We start from the raw sequence: 22,962 nt of genomic DNA, 5'->3' as shown, positions 1-22,962 counted from the left end.
TTGCTTGTCTAGTTAATGTTTTTAACAATCTAATAGTCCACATCTAATTAATAAAGAAACTCTAGTAGTAGTTATAATAATATTAATCACAATAGAGTTCAAACTGCCTCTGTTCCGTGGTGCAATGCTCACTCTTTGACATTCCCCTGGATCCCAATCTTGATGGATACAGTTTGTTTCAAGGCTTACAGTGAATGAGTTGTATCTTGGCATCATAGCTAGGAACATGATTCCTTAATTGACAGGCCTGGGGGCCACTTATAGCTGTTTTTATAGGATTTTTATCTTTGCTTTTTCACATCATATCCCATTTTAAACTGGAAAATTGCATGAAGCCTAATGCAAAGTGTGTGGGTTACTCTGTGACAGCTAAGGAGTTTAAGTCCTTCACCTCATGGCACTCCCAAAACTGCATCTACATCGGGCAGGGATCAACTTATTGACCTCTAGGACTGCTGCAACAAGCTACAGCTGGCCCAGGCCAGAGCAAGCCTCGCCCTATTAATTACTGCAGTGTGTAGGTCCTTGGGGTCCTGAGCAGGTGAGTTTGTGCTCAGCGATGTGAATGATCACAAGGGACAGGGAGATTCAGGTGAGGAGTGTTGGCAACTGGGAGATTTACCTCAATGTGCATTCCTGCTTTGAACTGAAATGCTGATGTAGAGGCATTCTGAGTGGGTTGGGAGATTGTGTGATTTGAAAAATTGGTTTTGGCACTCAGAGTTCAGTCATCTAAATGCTTAGGTCACTTCTGAAAAATACTAAAATGTACTAGAAATTCTTATCCCAAGCCTTTATTTCCTCACCTGAGTGTCAGACTACACCCTCTGCACAATTTTTAGAATATTGTCCCAAAGGCACTACTTCTCACCAGCAGGTATTTGCAATTCTCAAACTGCAAACCCTGGCTGAACTGCAAAATGCTATTGCTGAGCTGAGCTTTTGTAATTTTTTAATAGCTTTTATGGCTGTAGGCAGATATCTGCTCTCAAGCGTTTCTGAAGCAGAAAAAGAGAATCCAAGGGCCAGAAACATACACATCACCCCTTCCCCTCCTCATAATAAGATGAGAAAGAGAAGATTGAATCTTCAGTTATCTCTTGCATGTGCAGCTCAAAAAGAAAAGCTATATGCCTGCTACAATCACCAGTTCACCAGTCCCTGTGGGAACCTTTTGCAACACTATTCTAGCAGTCAACATAAAGTTATATAGTTTACTTTAGAGAATGAAATAATACACAGAACTCAGATTAATACTGTATTTGCTATCAATATAAATATGAGGTACTATGGTAATTGCAGTATTCACTACTGCACTATTTTAAAAGTTCATTTAGGCTGCTATATCTCATTCAGCATGTGCCAAACACTGTAATTGGCACCAAAATGATAATAAAGATCCATGACATAGATCTTAGGTAAAATGAATCAAAAATCACTCTAAAGCATTGGTGCTTTCAGCAATTTGTGACTAATAACAAATAATTTTAATAGTGAAAATAAAATTTCAATTCTGCATATCAGTATTAATCATAACAATATATCCCTTTCAATTCATACATTTTTTTGTAATTAGGGATGACATTGAATGTGTATTACTTTGCATTTTTTATTTGGTTGGTTATTTTCCCATCTGACACAAAGCCTTAGGACTCTAATTTCAGGACCAGCAGTTTTAAAGGCAGTGCCTTTCAGCAATCATCCTATTGGACTGAGCATGAGAATCACTTTTATTTCTAGTTCTGTCACTATATTCTGTGTGTAAGATAATGGAAGTTACTTTTCACTTTTTACCTTACCTGCTCTTTTTTTCACTCGGTCCATTAAGTTCATATTCCTTTAGGAAACAGACATATTTATGTATGTTTAAAAAGCTGCAGGCACAATCTAAAGTCCATGTTCTACCTTGTAGAAAAATGTTCAACTTCTTTTAATTCAGTTCACACTATGTGCTGCCTGGTGCTCTTTTATAGTTATCTTATGATTTCAAGATCCATCACCTCCCTTCAGCCAAGCGATACCAAAAGTTATGTTCTTCCTTTCAGTCATGTTTTCATATATATATGCTTTAAAAAATCTTTTGAACCTGACACGCCTTGAAAAAGAAACCTTTGGCCATCATCGCTGTCTAACTCTAAGGCCTCTGTCAGGATTTTTGTTATCTATCAGTAGCTATTTTTGCTTATATAAGTGCACTACAAAGTCAAGGGATGATTTATCTTCCTTCTTAAATAATTTAAAATGAGTTTTGAAACACTTTTGAACAGAAAAAGAAATTCACTTTTATCTCTAATTGAAAAGAAGAGAAAAATTAGTATCTATTAACTCAATTTTTGTTCTCTTAGACTGTATTAATTCATGACCCATAAGACTCTCCTAGCCAGGGCAGCAACATTTTAATCATATGTAATTTTGACACTCTAGACATGCAATGTAAAATTATCAAAATTTCCACTGATAAGTCCCATAAGTAACAAGTTTCATTATCCACTTTAGCTCTAAGAGATAAAAGAACATTCAACTAACACGCACTAGTTGGACTCTTTAGGTTTTATTGGTTTCATTTAAGCTGCTGCTCAGACTAAGAAGTAATTTTCCTTATTATCACTTTCTTTCAAAGAATTGAAAAGTGTAAAAGCATGAAATTTAATCATAAAGCACCCAGTGCTTCTTCTCTTTAGAAACAGTTATTTTTCCTTCAAGGGTTCTATTATCATCTCTTTCTTTTTGTGTCAAACATTCACTTTTCTAATGGTTTTTCCTTATGTCATTTTAATAACATCAAATCTTAAACTAAGTAAAACTGCATCTCAACAGAGATTACATAAAAGGTATGAAAGAAGAAATTTAGAGTCTCTGGAAAGTGTTAAATATGGATTGATTGTTCTCTTATGTCTGATACTTTAAAATCCTTTGTAGGGTCATTTTCTGTCTTCTGAATCTTACAAAACTGCAAAATAAGCCCAAGACTAAACAAACCAATCAAACAAAAAATTTCCCTGATATGGGACAGGGGCAGAAAAGGTTTTGAGCGGGATCTTCTAGAATAGTAAAATATTGCTAAATTAAACTTTTTTAATAACAAAAGAAGCAAGAATTTCACAGAGATTCTGAATGATACATAGATGATTCAAAAAAACTCATGAAACAAAAGTGTTGGCATCACTGCCACTATGGAAGAACAAAAGAAAAGAAGTTCACATAGTAGAGAAAAAACAGAGACTTATATTAATATATATATATTAATATTACTATATATATATTAATATTGGCAGAAGATATTTCAAATAATTAAGTGGATGAATATTATTCAACCTGTCTCTTTCAGTTTATTATCATTTGTTTACAGTTTGGGAGCAGCAGGTATTATATGCCTATGAGTGCTGGAGGAACTTAATCAGAAAACTCTTAATAGAAATCAGAAAGTTACAAAAGCCAACATCCAGCTCTTTTTCAACTAAAATGATTACTTAACAAGGACTCTAGGGAAGTACAGAGAATCACAAACAACCAGTTTTGGTTTCTCTACTTTGAAAATATTGCAGGCCAGAATAGAATAAGTGGAGATGGTGGTAAATATAATGATTGGAGTGAACAAAATTTGTATAAAGAAATGTCTTAAAAAGAATTAGAAAAATATATAAGAAGAAGAAATATATAAGTATATAAACAAGTAATCCACAATGTAAATGTGGTTCTATTTAAAATTTTCTTGACAGTTCTTCTCCTTGAAGGGAATGGAGAAGGTAGTCACTTCAAGAGGGTGTCACAGGCAAGACACAATAAATTACAACCCCTGTATCAACAGGCTGGAGTCTGTCTAATAAACAGAGTCCATGCTGAGCTTCTGACAGAGAAGTGGAATATTTGAGGAGAAGAAGACAAAATTCTGAGAGGTCACGGCTGTTGCAAACTGTCCTGCTGCAAATCCTAATCTCAGCAGTGTGGGAGGCAAGTAAGAACCCCACAAGCATTATTAATAACCAAAGTGAATATATATAAAATACTTGTGGATCTGGATAAGGCCTAGCTGGATGGTGATTGAGATGGTGATCTGGATAACAACGAATAAGACAGTAGTATCTAGACTGATTGATTAGTTCACAAGCTTGCTCATGTGCTTGTCAACTCGCTAGTCCACAGCATAAGAATTCCCAGCACAAAGGTCCCTCCTGCTCTGGAAAGTCTGGGCACAATGTTTTGTCATCCATGATGGGCTGCTGCTCACACTTGCCACTCTTGAGCATCACTGGCAAAGGTCACTCCCTGGGCATTCCCTGTTGCATCATTTCCACACAGTTCTCTGATCTCTGACTTCTTCCCACATTTTTTCAGATCTTACTTCCAGCCAGTACTGTTGTCTTCTCTTCAGTGTCTCTTCTCCAAAATCTTTTATTCTTTACAGAAGTCAAGTTTGAGCACCGTTTCTTTTCTGTGGGTCATGTTCTCTGGCTTCCCCATTCTAAGCAGTGCATATGCAAAAACAATACATAATCAGACTATCTGTTGCTGCTTCTGTCCCATGTCTTTGTTTTTATTAAGTGGAGGATTTGGGACATGACTATGCTGTTTAAGTATTGCAAAATTTGCAACCAACCAGTATGCTGGTGCTAGCAAGTGGGAGTCTTGTGTTTGAGAGTTCACATGCTCAGTTCTGGATATTCAACCTTTTATTCACCCCTGCCCACACCCAATTATCTGTAGGCTATTAATATACACAATCCAATACTCTCTAAAATCAGTAAAATGGAGCACCTTCTAGTGGTGTCTGTAGCTATCCATTTGTTATTAAAAGGGTCCTAGTGGTCCGGATAAAACTCAATACCTAAATATTAGATGACTAAACCACTGATGGCATTTTGCAATATTCTTTCACTAAATGTGAAACCAGGTACAGTGTGGGTAGAAAAAGTAATTAGAATTCGCATTACTAAACAACTCTTGTAATGATAATTTACTAATTTGTCACACTTAATTTTGAAAATATAATAATTTTTCCTGTTTTTTAAATCTGATTTTATGTTTAGATTTTTTAATAGCAAGATCAAAAGAGTGCATGACATGCCAGATTCAAATTCTAAGATTTACTTTGATGTGATGACTCTTGATTGCTACTTAGAGCTGTACAAATATGGTTTCAGTGAACATCCAAATGGTTTCACAAATACAATTATTCATACAATATTTATTTTTTAGAAAAGTCTAAGTCCATAACTTTTACATATTCTATAAATATTTATGTTCTCATATTTTAATAAAATGCTTGACAGCAATTAATTTATTTTTATAGGAACTGGAAGATAATATGAACGGCAAAAAACTCCTGAAATCTCTTTGTATGTAATGCTCTTCCCGCACACCTACACAGATTTATATAACAAAGGAATTGCTTCAAAAGCACTTATTGAAAATAATTCCTAGAAATACATTCTTTGTGTTGTTTATGTTATGGTTATATCTCTGCCCTCAAGACTTACATGTGTTTACTTTTGTACAAACAAAAAGCAATGAATGTCACTGTCTCAATAAGTTTGTAATTCTATAATCGTACCACAAATGACAGGACGAGAGGGATCTCAGCTAACTCTCTAGATTACCCATGGCGTAATACGTTTCATTTTGATGTACACATTACAAAGTGAAAAAATCCCATCTCAGGGATCCCATCCCAAGAGTTGGATTGCAGACATCTAAATGTAGACATTTATCTACGTGCATATTATGTTTTTTAAAAGTGAACAGAAATTTATGCTAGTGGAATTTAAAAAACTTTATGGATTTGAGGAGTGGATTCTAAACTCTTTGTGTGTGTATGTATCTTTGAACCCCACTTCTGTGCTCATGACAACATATTACATCTTTTTTTCTCCTCAGTCAGCTCTCTACTTAGCAATGCAAAGTAATCCCAAAGCTGGATAAGCATTTTAGGACATCAGTGTAACCAAAGTATCCAACATAAGGAAAGCAGTAAAATTCATTCCTCAGAATCTCCTGTATATAAATAGTCAGGATATTCTGTGTTAATATACTGTAACCTCTCCCAGAAGTTCTGAGATAAAACATTCTGAGGGGAATGTCAGAATCATCAGTATATAAAAGGATCTTGTAAGAAAGACACACCATTTTTACCAGGGCCTGTAGGGACACAAGGGACAACAATTTTAATCCATTGATAGAGGATAGACTTAGGTCAGAAAAAATGAAAAAAATAGGATGAGTATCATGAGATGCAGAAACAGGTTGCTCAGAGAAGTTGTGGGCTCCCCATCACTGGAAGTATTCAAGATCAGGTTGGATGAGGCTTTGAGCAATCTGATGTAGCAGAAGGTGTCCCTGTCCATGGCAGGGGAGGAGGACTAGATGATCTTTAAAGGTCCCTTACAATTCAAACCGTTCCATATTTCAATATTTTTTCCTGCTTTTAGTTTCAAAAACTGCAGTTCTCATCATCTATTGAGACTAACTTACTTTATGCTTGTAGGTTTATAGTTTGTCTTTTTAGAAGAAATCAAGTATTTGCTGCTCTCATAATGAAGATAAATGACTACATGACCTAATGATCTGATTTCTTAAGCTTGCCTGTATTTCTCTAAAGGAATATTATTAATATTAATGTAGCACAACCCTTAAATTGAAGTCAAACTTTTTTTTTTTTTTTTAATCTGGAAGAATAAATTTAAATTGTAAATCATAATTCCACAAGAAGTCTTCCTAAAATTGTTCCTACTACTTTAAAGATTTTATGGGGTTGGCACAGTTATTGTAATGCTAAATTTTCGCAGACTGCCAATTTATGTGTCTTTGCCACACACTTTGTAACTTACCTTTGCTGTTGTTAGATAAGATAAAGTAAGATGGATCTGCCTTTTTCATATACGGAACTTCACAGTCTTCATGCAGTTTGAAAGAATATGGATTTATCCCCCTTGTTGCTTTAACATTCTAGTTATTTATGAATTTGTCAGACTGACAGTCTGAAATATTAATGGTATGAACATTAATTTAAAAAAAAATCCAAATCAGTTTTTTTGGAAATATCCTAAGTTCCTTTCTAAATTATAATACCAGTAGAAAAATGGGGGGAAGGGAAAGGGAAGTACTAGTTTTGAATGGTACTTTCTTCAGAAAGGAAGATGCACTTGCTGTGGCTATCCTCCATAGACACCAGTTAGTTTTGTTCTAGTCTTTAATCTCAATTATAAACAGAGGAAATTTCTAATAATAAATTTCTTTTTTATGTGACAGTGGAAAGTACAGCTTGCAAAATATGTCCGATTAGTCATCAGGGTATCATAGCCTTTTTACTGGTGTAAATTCAAAAGGGAACTTTCATTAAAACTTTGAGACATAATTGACAATTACAAAAAATATTATTAAAATTACATTTGAAGAATCAATAGTTTCCTTTTCATTTTATATACTGTGTAGTTACAAAAATTAAGCTGAACTACTCTGCACTTGGATTGCCTATTTCCACTATCCCTCTCTACCTGGCTTTATTCTTATCTTGACATATTGAAAGTCACAAGAATGAGTTATTACTCAGTGAAGTGACAGAAAATCTTGAACTCTACTTTCCAGTAATAGCATACATGAGGCAGAGAAATCTAATGGAAGAAAGCAAAACACATATGCCAGTTCCCCAGAAACATAAATTTTACATGTAAAAGAAGTGGTAAGGTTCCTAAGCTTGTGAGACTTCCTTCTCACATACTGTGAGATCAGTTTAACTTGAAAGTGATTTTTTAGTAAACCTAATTAAAAAAAGGGAGACCAGCAGTTATTCTGTATTTAAAGACATTTAAGAAGAAATAAAAAATACTTTAGAATTTTTCCAAACCCTTAAATGAAAATAAAAAAATAATGTTAGCTAAATAAAAGAATATAGATTTTTGACAAAAGGGACTTACAACATCAGATATTAGAAACATGATCTTTCATATATATGATCGATAAAAGCCTGAATAACAAACAAAAACCTCTCTAAGGAGAACATTTTTTCTTTCCTGAGAATCCAATACACAACAAGCTAGGTATGAAGATGAAGATGTATTGTTGAGCCAAATTATACTGAGGGGAAACATAAATAAACTCTGTAAGACTGTCAGATTCAGAGAAGCCTTTCAGGCTGGAGGCAACACAAACACGATGAGTACCACGTCATAGTGCCAGCTGTTATACAACAAGAATTTTAAAATAAAAGCATATCCCAAATTCCATTTGTGCTTTATTTTTTTATCTTCACTATGTTTTCACATTTTGTGAGTAGCTGAGCTCATGGAATTGGAATTCTGGGGAACGATTCACATATTAGTGAAATTCAGAGTCACTCCAGTACCTTTGGTAAATAACACATTAAGTGTACCAGTGAGCATGAATATTCTTTCATATGCATACTGCATTTACATTTACTTCAGCAGGATATTTAAAAATGTCAGTCTACAACATATATTACTCTCATGCAAAGTGTTTACAATCATCCAACACAAATGCTTACAATGATTTTTCATAAATAAAAGCAAGGAAAAAATAAAATAATATTTGATTTAATCAGCTAAAATGCAAGAAAAAAACATGTGGGTTTTTTTTTTTCCTTTTTCCAAAATTATTGTTGGGTTGGTTTTTTTTTGTTTTTTTTTTTTTCCCCTCTCCTTAGACTGACAGGAAGACTGATGAAATATTACATATTATTCACAGCCACATTTTTCAAATTTTAAGTACATTGATCTCAAGTTTAGGAGTAAAATTGCTGCTATTCAAAGAAACTAGGAAGAAAGCATTATCCTATATAGAGTGATTAGAGCACATTTCTGTAATGTCACATTAAAAGCCTCTTTATAAATCTGTAATCTTCTACTTTAGATCACAGAGTTGAAATTGGGCCCACGTCATCACCAAAATACTGTGGTGCTTGGTATCTAGAAGTAAAATTTGAAAATAATCAGTAGTTGATAGTAATGCACTATATCTCTGTAACATATCCAAAGCATTTAATCTGAACTCTTTTATTATGATCCAATTTTTAAACACTCTTACAAGACCCTACCTTCTCAGTACTATCCAACCACATGAATAATTGCAGTATAGTAGATTTGGATAGTTTCTTTCAAAACTGCACTTTTAATTGATTCTATTATTTGCCAGGAAGAAAAGGAGCACACAAAGTCCTAACAGTTATCTCAAGCAAAAAGGACATTTAATTAGTGTTTCATTATTTAGTGGTGTTTAATGTCACTAACATCAGTGAATATTACCATTTTCTTTCAGGCTGGAAGAGAGATACTCCTGCAGTAGGACTCCTTTAAGGCACTCTATCCATACACATGCACATATGTACTGAGAACTATTATAGAAACTTAAACCAGAGAAGCACTGGCATTAGATATCAATGGATTGGAGCTTGAATAGATCCAGTCTCCTGCAATTCATTTGGAAGGAAAGGTACAAGAACTCTTTACTTGAAACCTAGCTAGGGTTTCCTGCTCTCCAAATCTGTGGTGTCTGCAAAGTGACAGACTTTTGAGTTGTTCACCCCAGGTAATGTCTGTGTCACTTCAACTTTCAAGCCTGAGAAAAGTTGTATTGTCAATTCAGGAAGATTGGACTTCGAGAGAAATAAAGACTTCTAGCATCAGAGCTGATATTCCACACAGTGTATTTCTCAAGAAAAAAACCTAAAAATGCCAAACAAATATCTCCCTCTTTAGATTTTTGATAGTGATCATGCAAAGTTTTCATACTGCACAAATTCTTTTCCAAGAAGAACCCCTCTCTTCAATGTCACATTGTAAGTGAAAACAAAAATAATGCTGTAAAGTTTCAAGGGTTGTGAGGGAAAAAAAAAAACTAAAAAACCCTCAAACACCTCTGTAATTGATGTTACTTCCAGCAACTGCTTTGTTTGCAGTCTAATTTTCTATCTGTGTGAGTCTGTGGTAAATTCACACCACCCCCTAACAAAAAAGTCAAGACTGAAAGTCCTGTCCACCATGACCCTTAGGCAAAGAAATAAGTGACAATTCATATTAAAATTTCTACTCATAAAATGAACAAGAAGGAAGATTTGCTCATTATCTCCTTACCCCTGACATTCCATTGACTTTTGTCTGAATTTTCCATTCTCTACACATTTTCTACTTGAATTATAGCCTTATGTATTTGACACCACCTATTTTCTCATGTTAGAATAAAAATGAGCAATAGGTAGGAAAGCATAGTGGTTTTTGTTTTAAAAATATTTCCAGAATTACCTTCTTTATTAGATTAGTAAAAATGATCATAGGGATGGAACACCACTCGTGTAAGGAAATGGTGGGTGAGTTGGTGTTGTTCAGCCTGGAGAAGAGAAGGCTCCAGGTAAAACTTATAGCAGCCTTCCAGTACTTAGAGGGAGATTACAAAGATGGGGACAGACTGTTTAGCAAGCCCCTTCCCAGTAAGAGAAGGGATAATGGTTTAAACTAAAGGAGAGTCAATTCCAAGTAGATATAAGGAAGACATTGTTTACAATGAGAGTGCTGAAACACGGGAACAGGCTGCCCACAGAGATGTGAGATGCTTCATCCTAGCAACAGGTTCGCTGAGGCTCTGAGCAACCTGATCCAGGTGAAGATGTCCTTGCTCATTGCAGGACTAAATGAATTGTAAATGTCCCTTCCAAACCAAACTGGTCTATGATTCTATTTTTCTATGAATTGCTGATTGTCTTTAGATATTCCAGCTAGAAACTTTCTTTTATATAATTTAATCATAAATAATGCCAGCATCCCATTTACCAATCTAATTAGTTAAGTTCCCCTTCACCTATGATTTTCTAAGTATTTGACATAAAATAAGCTTCAAATAGAATAAAACGGAAACACAGCAAAAACAAGTAAAATTATTTTGCAGTCAAAGGCTTACACAAAAAAAAAAATCAGTGTTAATTAAAATAGGATTAGTGCTGAAGCATAGAACTGCATTAGAAAAATCTACATCTGAGAACTAAACATAAATTCAAGGATACAACTGCCAGGTAAATTTAGAAATAATCATCTCCCACATAAACCTAAGCTAAAAATTTTAATAAAGTCATTAAAAGTACAGCTAATATAGTTTTAGTTATTTTGTCCCAAAGGATTAAGTATAACAAATGCTTTCAGAAGAAATTCTGTTGTATTTGGGACAGGTCAGTGAAACTAAAGAATTATTTGCTTTCCAACATTTCTTTTGCAGCTTCAAAGCAAACATAGTCCTACAAACTGGACTATGAAAGGTAATTTTAAAGGAGATGTGAAAATGAAATTCTTAACTGAGTACATATGTAGAGTGATATCTGTGTGCAGTGGGAAAACATTGCAAACTATATGCCACAAAATGCACAACAGCCCCTTTAAAATCACATTTCCTGTTATTTCTTTTTATATACTTTTGAGAACCATCATTTTAACACACTCTGCTAAAGTATATTTTAGTAAACCAGTCTCATATCACTAAGAAAATAGCATACTTGCTATGCCAATATCACGCTTGTTATACTCCTCATTTTTTCTCCTTACGTTATTCTCATCATTCATATCCAGTTTGAAGATTATTCGTGTCTTGTAATCTATAGAATAGAAATTATTTCAGTTATTTGTAGACCTGTTTGAATAGTATTTAAATGCAGTGTATCTAATTATTATCTCTTATAGGATGCCCTATACAGAGCTAATAAAAATAATTCCACAATGTTATATCTCATACACAAATTCATGTGTGTGTCTGGTTCCTTTTTTCCTTTTTTCCCTTTTGTTTCTTTTTATTTTTTTTTTCTTTCAATAGGACAGCTAATCTATGTATAATCCTTTCTTTAAATTAAATTCTGGCATTTTGTGACAGGATCATGTTTGGAATTAATGTAAATCTGAGTAAAGGCAAGACAAATAATTACTGCAGTCTTCTGATCCATCTTAATGTTCACACTTTTTAACAAAGATTTAGGCATAGGCATCACTATCATTCATTTGGTGAGGATTAATTCACCAAAGATAACACAAAGCAGTGATGGTGGATTGACATTGCTAAATTTTTAAGATACAGTTCTGCTAACTATTTACAGGCAGTCTTCCCTATATACCTGTCATCTTGAAGATAAATTTAATGAAGCTAGATATTAATATTTGAGTAATGAAATGCATGTACATGTTATGAGCATCTTGACTCAGTTATCTGCAATATTTACTAATATGAAGACATTGAAAGTAGAGATACAGTCTTGGATTTTGAAGTTTAATTTATGAGGAAAAACATAGTCTGTGTATTATGGCTGTATTTTAAGTAGCTTTGTCTTTAATATATAACAATCTTATCAGAAACATAACAAACATGATGGGTTTGGCAACTTTTTCAGGTAGGAAAAGAAAACTGCATTTCCTGAGAACACTTTGAAATTTTAGATCATCAACAATTTTTGTAGGGAGCTTTCAAGGATACAAAGTTCTGTTTTATCCTAATGAAGAACTATGGAAAAATAAACATAGACTTCAAAGGACAGGATGGGTCAGAAAATAGAATACTTAAATCTCAGAAACATAATTTTAAGGTGTGCTTTATTGCTGACTTCTTGAGATTACAGATTATCTGGGATTAAAAAAAATTATTCTGAATAGGACAAAAAATAAATAAAAAATGATTTGATTTCACTCAATATATTTTTTATCCATTTTAAGGAAAAATAAAGTAAAATAATAACTCACTAACATGCTATTTTATATTATCATAAAGGAAACATCACCATTTCTCTCATAAAAATCTGTGACTCTTTCAGGTAGGTAGTGGACTATACTTGGATCACCTTCTTTGTAAATTAACTTGTTTATTGCCTGCCTCTTTTTCCCCCTTAAACACTTACCCACAATCACACAGATATATGTATTTACAATATTATGCCACCATATAGATGTGGAATCATAAATCTTTAGCCTTTTCAGGCAAGAAATTGGTTAAAATTTCAATTTAAATAAAATGTTTTCATTGCACCATAGCACATACAGTCCAGTTGTTGAATTTTGCATTTGTCCTTTCACAATATTCTGTGAATTCATTTTGCCACCCTTTTTAGAATCCTCTGGGTGGCTCTACCCTTCAATGTAATGACTCACAACCTGCAGCTGTGTACCTGCAAGCTTGATGCCAGTGTACTCCGTTGCCTTCTGCAGGTGTTTCATAGTAATATTAATGAGGACAGATACCAGCATAGAGACCTTTGTTGTTCCACTTGATTTGAAAATCATTATTATTGTATTTCTGTTCCTACTCTGAGTTAAACATTTCATGTAAATTACACTTGTTTTACTCTTAACCTTTTGGCAAACTGAATTATTTGCTTGGGAAAAATTAATTGGGAAAACATGTAGATTCATAATCGCACAATAATAAACTTTTTTATTTAAATGTGTGAGCTTTCTTCTGTTGTGATATTTTAGCCAAAGAAACCCATAGCAGAAAATGGTTATGGCACGCAATGAGGTTCTGAAAATGCAAAATATATACATAACTATCTGAATAATTCTGTTACTACTGTACATTCAAATTTGTAACTGCCTTGGGGAAAAAAAATGGAAAAATAAACCAATGTTTTCTCTTTCCTTGCAACTTTATGCAATCATCACTTCCGTGTTATTTTCTGTGGTTCAAACAGCAGAATGAAGTGTGTTTATTTCTAAACTGAATTGCTAATAAATAAACTGTTTATATTCCTCTTTTTTTATACAATGTTGGATCATTCTTGTTAAATATCATGTAGATATTTGTATGTATATATAAATACAAATGTGTATAAGAATGTATGTATTCAGATTGAATACACATTACATCATTTGCTTTAGATGCCATAATGAGATGTAATTCTTTTTTATATTTAATTTCCCTGTAATTGTGATGTTGTAGTTGTAGGCAGTAAAACAAAACCCTGTTGTGGTGCAGATGTTACCTGGTTTTATGCTTTTATTGTATGCAAATTAAATTGTACGACTCTGGATTTATCTAAACCACACTTGGACTTCCTCTGTTTTATCTATATTCATTTCACAGGGAATACTCTGTATGCTCAATTACTCACTGTTGTACAAAAATTTTGAACAAGTACATTTATATGTAGAATTTTTGAAGTTTGTGGTTCAGATGACAGATGATGTCACTGGGTGCTGGTAGTGTTTATCAATAAATGATTAGGTTAATGAAAATGTCAAAGTCTCAAAATGTTTCATTTTCTGGATCACAGATCACTTTGCATCTTGTTTAACCAGGGCTTCTTGATATAATAAATATCATACCAATGATAAGCTTTTTCTTTCCAGTTGCAATCTTTTGATAGTAAAAAATTATATTGCAGATATCTAAAAATTATCTTATAGAAATAGAGAAAAAAAAATGAAAAAATTGAAACATTAAATATTTCCTGGCAAATAATAGTAAAGAAACTAAGAGCTGTGTAAAAAAATTCCTATTGAACTATTCTGGAGAAAGACCTGGATGTCTTGGTAGACAACAAGATGTCCAGGAGCCAGCATTGCCCTTGTGGACAACAGTGTCAATGGTATTCCAGGCTGCACTGGGAAGAGCATTGCCAGCAGGTCAAGGGAGGAGATCCTGCCCCTCTGCTCATCCCTGGTGAGCCACATCTGGAGAGCTGTGTCAAGTTTGGAGCTCCTCAGTACAAGAGAGACATGGAGTTCCTGGAACAGGCCCAATGGATGTCCAGGAACAAATGATTGGGGGACTGGAGGACCTGATTTAGGAGAAAAGGTTGAGGGAGCTGCATCAGTTCAGACTTGAGAAGAGACAGCTTGAGAGGGGAGCTCAGCAATGCATATCAGGATCTGAAAGGAGGAAGCTGGACTCTCCTTGGTGATGCCAAGCAACAAGGCAAGAAGCAACAGGCAGAAATTGGAACACAGGAAATGCCCCTTGAACATGAGGAAGTCCCTTGAACTTTGTTCTGTGGGTGACCTAGCACGGGGGCAAATTGGCCAGATGCAAATCTGTGCCAGGTGCTCTAGGATGACCCTGCCTGAGCAGGCTGGTTGGACCAGATGGACCCCAGTGATTCCTTCCAATCTTACCCATTCTGTGATTCTCTGATTAAACAAAAATTAACATCATGTTAGTTCTAACAATGGTCCAGCTAGGTGAGCAATTGATTGACTAGCAAAGAATACAAGGACACAGGAAACATAGAATCATGCCTTTCTAGTGCTTCTCAGTAAGAGGAGAAAGTAATTTAGAACAATAGTGGTGGTACAAATTTTAAACTACAACTTTTGGTTAAGAGATGGGAACTTCTCTTGATTCCAAAGAATTTAAGTAAACTATTTTACTACCAGAAATCCAAATATGTTTTAATTTGATTATATATATATATATATTAAACTCTATAATTTTGGATTTTTTAAAATTGAAGTTATAGAGTATATAATTATATTCAATTAGAGAAATATTTTGAATATTTCCAAAGCCATTTTGATGAGGTAACAACTTTGACCAAATATTGTGTTAGGTGAATAATTGCTATGCTCAGAAAGTTCACATTTCTGTTCTTGAGGTGTCTGAAATTGCTCTTGTGATCAGAAGAATATTTGTGGCAAAGTATTTATCATTGTAGAGTTACGAAGAATAGTTATTACAGTTCCAGTAGGAGGGAAGGTGGGATCCTTTTTGACTCATGCTGACTGCCGAATTTAGTTGTCTGAAATAATCGGTACAAGGGATGCTTTACCCTTTATGGCTGCATTACAAGCTTCAATTCTGACTCTGTAGGGTTATCCTTTCTTCAATATTATTTCTACCCGATCTGTTCTTGATATGCCAAGGAAGCCAAAAGAAACTGTATTATTTAGATTAAAGCAGGCATTCAAATCCTTATTTATTACCTTAAAGTTATACTGTTTTACTGCTACTGAATTATAATATATTCTTGATCATGATAAACTACCAGTATTGAAACATAGCATGTGAAATGGAACAGTGGGTAGGAAAAAGTAATTTTTTTCCTCCTCTCAGATCTTGATTCTTGCTCTCCTGACTACATGAACTCAACAGGAAACATATCTTATGTAGAAAATAATTTTGTTAGCTAAAGAATCATGAACAGACAGAAATTGCTGTTGCACATTAGGTAAGGAGAAGGCGTTACTAATCTAAGGACAACAACACAAAAGAAGTCCCAGGTGCTTATCAGCAAATTCAATTACACTAAAAAAAAAATGGCTTACAAATGCAAAGCTAAGAAGGCGTTTATATCACTCAGGCGTTTCTTTTTCATTGTGGCTTTTTCATGGATTTTTACCAGAATTTGATGAGATAGAGGTAAAATGAAACATCAAGTATTCATAGGCAGACCACACATATTAAAAATAATGAAATTGCTCTGCATATAGTAGCTTACCCAGCAGATTGTCACAGCATGCACCCTCATTAGGATGTCTGCTTGAAGCTTAGATTCCTGGCATAAGGTAAAAAAGAATATCCAGGTGATGGAGGCTCAACACAGGTATTTATCATTTACAAAACTGTTTTTCAAAGAACTGTGAAGTCTATAGATCTTTTGCAATATATATGTACTGGCAGTTATTTTAAGCTGTTTTCAGACACAATTTATGAATCTTCTTTAAACTAACCATTGATTTTCACCCTGTGCTAACAGAAACTTGAGTTTTGGGAATAGCAGAAAAAAGCAGGGAAAGCTCAACATTTCAAGAATTGTTGTGATACCAATTTGTATGCATTTGAGTTAATTTCTAGCCTGCTGGGGCAACAGTGGCTCTTCATATAATTTCCTTTTTGTTCATGGGAAAGCCCATTTCTGAAACTATACCAGAAACACGGTGGAAAAACTATACCAGTGGGTGGAAAACAATAAACCTGCTATATAGGGATAAAACTAACAGTTGTTAGAGAAAGGAAGGAAAGGAGAAGGAGAAGGTAGGAAGATAGGAAGAGATGAGTGGAGGAAGAAGGAGGAAGAGAGAAAGAGAGAGAGAGAAAAGATGAATAAAGAAGCCTGACTTTCTCAGGCTGAAGCCTAACACACTATGAATTTTGCCTTATTCAGAACCCATTTTATATAGCAAGATGACACTTCTGGTTTTAGATGTCTTCTACCATTACTCCCCAGAAACCTTTCCCTGTATCCACTGAAAATGTATTATTGTGTGCAACCTGATCCCCACCACAGCAGGTGACAGACATCTTGACAGCAGCAGTAGCTTAGAGAACCCATCAAGAACATAAAAAACAACAGCAAAAAAACCTGCCAAAATAAGCAAACAAAAAACCCTCCAAAACTATGACAAGCAGATGTTAGAAAGAACAAACAAACAAAGAAAGTAAAAGCACTTTTTTTTTTTTTTTTTTTTTTTTTCAGGAGGGTTCAATGCAAATGCAAGAATATCTCTGGATAAATGAGTTTAAATTGTTGCCTATCAACACATGATTGTAATGGAAGCAATTGGCATTTTCGACAAAATTAGCAGACTTATCTCTTTCTGCGAGTTTGTGATTTATTTCTGCTTTGAATAGTAAAATGGATTCCATTTTTTCTAATAGCTTGTTCACAATAAATGTATGTTCTGTACTTTTTAAAGGACGTGGATGGACACAAGAGTGAAAGGTTCCTGTTTGTCTTCTCCTGTTGCTTTCCAAGTCATGTAGAAGTGCATGAAAATAACAGAACATTATGCCTTCATTAAAAGTGAAGTATTTTAAGGTTGGTATAGAGAGACATATTAGGAATTTATAGCATTTTTACTACTAGAGGAGGTCAGAGGAAATACAGACAAATCCCCTCCTGAAGGAAATTTGATTGTAGTGTGCAAAGTATATTGAAAACCACAAAGCCAGTAAAAGTTGTTTTAGATCAAGACTGGAAAAAAACATTCCACATGGAAGGACAAATTAGACAGAGCAAAGACTTGTTAATAAACTCTTTGATCTTCATAATGTCTTGTTATTTGGGTCTGAATTTTCTCATTACCATAGTTTGTGTTCAAATAAAACCTGGCATTAGGAGGTTAAAGGTCTTTATAACGTTTTTGTAGTACATATTTATTAGCTTTCTAATTCAGATCATAGGTTGCCTTTGAAGAAAACCTACCACTATTTCCCCTTGCTATATTTGGTTAACATTATAAATCAGTCATAGAGAACATAAGGATGATTATTTTTGGATGAGACATAAGCAAAAGAATCTCTCTTGGAGACCTCTTAATATGCTGTAATGTTAATGGCCGGTTGCTCTGTGATATTCACCTAGAATTACTCTATCACAAAAAGCATGTTTAATGTGAACATTGGATCATCAAAATCAATTATTTCTCCTTACATATCTGCTCCTATTGGCACATACTTAGTTTAATAAAGTAATTTAGAAAGAATACTTACTTTAAGAAAAGCTGTACAAGCCAAAAGTTCTCCAAGTTAGGTTCACATCTTTTCAAGACCTTGTATTCAGAAAATCAGGTTCAAAAAAAAAGGAAGAGAAAAGAAGGAAGAGACTGCTAAAATTTAATGTGTTTCAGTTCAAAGTTCTATGTCTCAGCTGAAATCCTCCCTCAAATACATTTTTATCTACAGCACTACATTTGTCACTACAGTGGTAAAACCTTAATTATGCATTTATGATTCCACATTCTCTGGGAATAGAATGGCTAAAGTTACTAAGTCATAACATACTGCAGCATGCTTAACCAAATAATCAAAGACTTGAATTGAGTACCTGGATCACTTGTAAAATAATTACACACACTGTGATTTCATGAACTAGTCTTTATGGTTACATTGTTAAATAGAAAAAGGCATGGAATGATTTCTGGCCTCAGTTCCCAGCAGCTCTGGATGCTGAGAGGCAGCCCCACCTGTGTCAGATTGCTCTGGAGAGATCTAGCTTGAGTGTTCTGAGTCAGAGCCATGGGATGAACAACCATGAAGCAGCAGTTGATGGGGACTGCATGACTACATTCAACCTCAGTTCTGGCTCCTCAGTACAAGAGAGACATGAACGTACTGCAAGGACTCCAGGTGCAGGCTACCAGAGATGCTGAAAGGGATGGGCTATCTCTCCAGTGAGGAAAGGCTGAGACAACTTTTTAGCCTGGGAAAGAAAAGGCTTAGGGGAGATCTCAATGTGGCCAAGAAGGCAAATATTCTTGTATCAGAAATAGTGTGGCCAGCAGGAGCAGGGCAGTGGCTGTACTCGGGCACTGGTGAGGCCGCATTTCAAATCCTGTGTTCAGTTTTGCACACCTCACCACAAGAAAGACAGAGGGGTGCTGGAAGATATCCAGGGAAGCTGGTGAAGAACCTAAAGCTAGTCCTCTTATGAGGAGCAGATGAGGAAGTGTTCAGCCTGGAGAAAAGAAGGCTCAAGGGACCTTATCACTCTATGATTGCCTGATGGCCTGAAGGCAGATTGTAGGGGTTGGTAGAGGTTGTAGAGTGTTGGTCTCCTCTACCAAATAAAAAGCTATAGAACAAGAGGAAATGGGCTCATGTTGCACCAGGGAAGGTGGATTGGATATTAGTCAAAGTAACTTTGCTGTGAGAGTTGTCAAGTGTTTTCGCAGGCTGCCCAAAGAAGTGGTTCACTCACAACTCCTGGAATTATTTTAAAGATGTGGTACATAGGAACATGATTTAGTTCTGGGCTTGACCATATTAGGTTTATGGTTAGATTCAATGATCTTAAAGGTCTTTTCCAATCTAAATGATTTCATGATTCTATAATAAGTCATATCTATAAACTCCTGAGGGGAGGGTGCAAAGAGGATGGAGTCAGGCCTTTTTCAGTGGTGCCCTGCAACAGGACCAGAGGGAAAACAAGAAGCTTCCACATTGTTCTAACATTGACTTAGATAGAGAGAAAGATGGGACTGGAGGGGTGGGGCAGGGTGAGGTGGGGTGGGGCAGGGTGAGGTGGAGTAGGGCAGGGTGTGAAGGGAAGGGAACAAAAATTAGTAAAAATGGTCAAATCCCCTTACTAATTTACTATTATCTTGTTCATGATAAACTACCAGTATTGAAACATAGCATGTGAAATGGAACAGTGGGTAGGAAAAAGTGATTGATTGCATATTAGGTATGTTGCATTTGTTATCATTCAGCGGTATCTTTACTAGTGATAAAACAGGTTCAAACACTTTCAGATTCTACACAATACTCACCTATTTTCCATCAGCCATATGCCCTGACCTGTGATATAAAGACAGTTCTGGGTTTTTGGATTATATATAATGGGAATGATTTTCTAATTACTTCTAGACATATCTACACATACATTTGTATGAGCAGTGCAGTGCGATTGACAAGGGGTCAGCTGGGATGAAAAAAAGGACAGAAACTAGTTATACCAAATTTTCTTTTGTGATATAGACTAGTTCAGAAATAATGCTGAAATGGAAGAAAACTTTGAGCTATTAAAAAACCAAAATGTCTGGAAATTCTTATAAATTCAATCCTATAATGCTGTCCACAGAAAAATTTAATCAGTATTTTTTCTTGTTGGTTTTATTTTTATCTTCCAGAAAAAAAGTTTTTAGAACTTCAGTCAAGTCTTTCTTCTGAAATCTCTGTTTAATATTACACATGTAAAATCTTCACGCTATGATTTAAATAAAAATTTGTGCTTCTGTCTAGGGGGTATTTTTTGAAAAATAAAGATGCCACATACATCTAATACACTCTATTAAAGTACCATGAACATATATAGTACCAAAGTCTCATGAAGTAAATAAGGATTTTATACTAGACTGTGTAAACTTACTTTTTTGTCAATATCATTCCATGCAAAAACCCAACCATGAAGTAAGTAATTTTGATTCAAGAAAATCTGTCACAAAAATTTATAGTGCTGCTATGTTTCAATCAGCTCAGGAGTTAGCAATTTAAAATCTTTTGATTTACTGCAACCAGCATGGCACAGATCCAAACAACTAAAGAAGAAATGCAGGGTACAAAAAAATTTCTTGTAGGAATTAATTTAATAACAAATGATATATCACTGAGTTTTATTAAATATTGTAATAAAATCTTTGGATACATGTAGTACAACCTGCAATAGTAGAACCCCCCCCCCCCAAAAAAAAACAAAAACAAAAAAAAAAAAACAAAAAAAACAAAGAGTGTTTTATGTTTCCAGCTCAAAACCTTTGCATTTACATAAAGGAAAACTCATTTTAAGATCTGAATCTCCATAAACAGATGCTTCAAGGACCATATTTAAATTATAAACTCTGCTAATAGAAAAAACCTATTATTTATTCTTGAACTATTTATGTACAGTAAGGTTCTACAACTGTATTTCTGAGGGTACATCCAAAGAGATATGTCTACCTTGCTTACAGCTTCTCTAGATTAAGTGTGTTTTACCACTTGTGATAGGCTATAAATTGTTTAATTTACTGCATAAATTAAAGCATTTCCTCTTTTTGTGGGATAAAAAGGTCATTTCAAGCTTCATGGTGCTATCAGGAAAGCAGGAAAACACACTGTGTCATAAAGGATATTTGAACACACCAAGCATGTTTCAGCACTGCTTGAGCACTGAAAAATTGGAAGGAGACAAACTATTTGCAGTTTTACTCATGCTGCTTAATGAGTGAGTGCTTGCGTAAAGATGGGTGGGGGTAAAATTAGAGGAAATTGGGTAGTTATAGTCTCATTTTAGCAGAAGTTATAAAAGCATGGAAATTACAGGATTAAATGCAGTTACTACTCCCTGGATAGAATGTGGTTGACATACCTGAAACCTATGCCACAATGATTCCCCACGCACCGAATCTGCATCCATAAGCATTATGCTAAGGGGAAGAAATGGAGGGTGGAGTGGAGTACAGTCTCTGGTGGAATCACTGAAGGAAGGGGAAGTTGGTGGTACTTTTCAGCTGAAAAAACTGGTGGCAGACCTCAATTGAGGGAGGGAGACGTCTTGCTGCTGAACCAGCAACTGCAGTGAAAACACTCTCCTCGGATGAAGTCATTATAACCCAGTTGTAAGTAACGAACACCTCCACCCCAAAGTTACGCACCTCCAAGGTGTGACCACCCTTCACTGAGGAAGTGTCTGTATTTTATTGACTGCACATTCAAGAGTGAAACATGAGAATCTTGCAAAAATCATTAACAAAGGTAGGTATGGACAGAGTCACTCAAGCTGAACATACAGAAATAGTATAAAATGAAGATAGAAATGAGGAGAAGTTAGGGAAGACTCCATCATAACTTCTGGGAGCAGTCAACAAGCTGAAGCTGACTTCTTCATAGACAATTCTATTGAGTAAGATCCATACTCCACATGCACTGAATGATTCTCAGGCTGTCTTTGATTGTCCATGCATTGCTTTGGACATATTTTTGCAGTCCTGTACTATCACCAGAAATTCTTGAACCTAAACCTGTCGTGATTGGCTGTCATCATTGTTTATAATACGGAGTATTATTCTGCAGACTGTCAGTGTTAGTTCTCCAAGGACACTGGCAGTCACCAGCAGCAGACAACATACTTGAATAAAAGTGTGGAGACCTGGGAAGGAGTCTGTCTTGAGCTGTTGTCTTGTGACCCTGAACAAGTCAGTCGGACAACCCTCCAAACCAGCAGGCTGCTGAGTGGAAAATCTTCATAATGGGTTCGGCACAAGGGTCTTAGCTTTCCAAAGCAAGTGGGCACATCTTTCCAATAGCCTTATTAATTACATATGTAGGAAGATTTTACTAAATTGGTTGGATTTTTTTTTTTGTTTGTTTCATTATTATTGCCCAAGACAGCTGAGATTATACTTGTCGTTCATAGCTCAAGGTGTTCATGTGTTAAGAGACTATGACCATGGACAAAAATAGATTAATTTTGCATGTCATTCATATCAACCTAATGCAGAGTGGAACTGTACTCTAATGAAAACTATTGCTCTCTAGTTACAAAAAGAATAGACACATTTAGCTCAGCTCCAGGGG

Source organism: Pyrgilauda ruficollis, unplaced genomic scaffold, assembly GCF_017590135.1.
Source record: "Pyrgilauda ruficollis isolate IOZ18807 unplaced genomic scaffold, ASM1759013v1 scaffold82, whole genome shotgun sequence".
Lineage (NCBI taxonomy): Eukaryota > Metazoa > Chordata > Aves > Passeriformes > Passeridae > Pyrgilauda > Pyrgilauda ruficollis.
The sequence above is the reverse complement of the archived record's forward strand: the minus strand, read 5'-3'. Positions refer to the sequence as shown.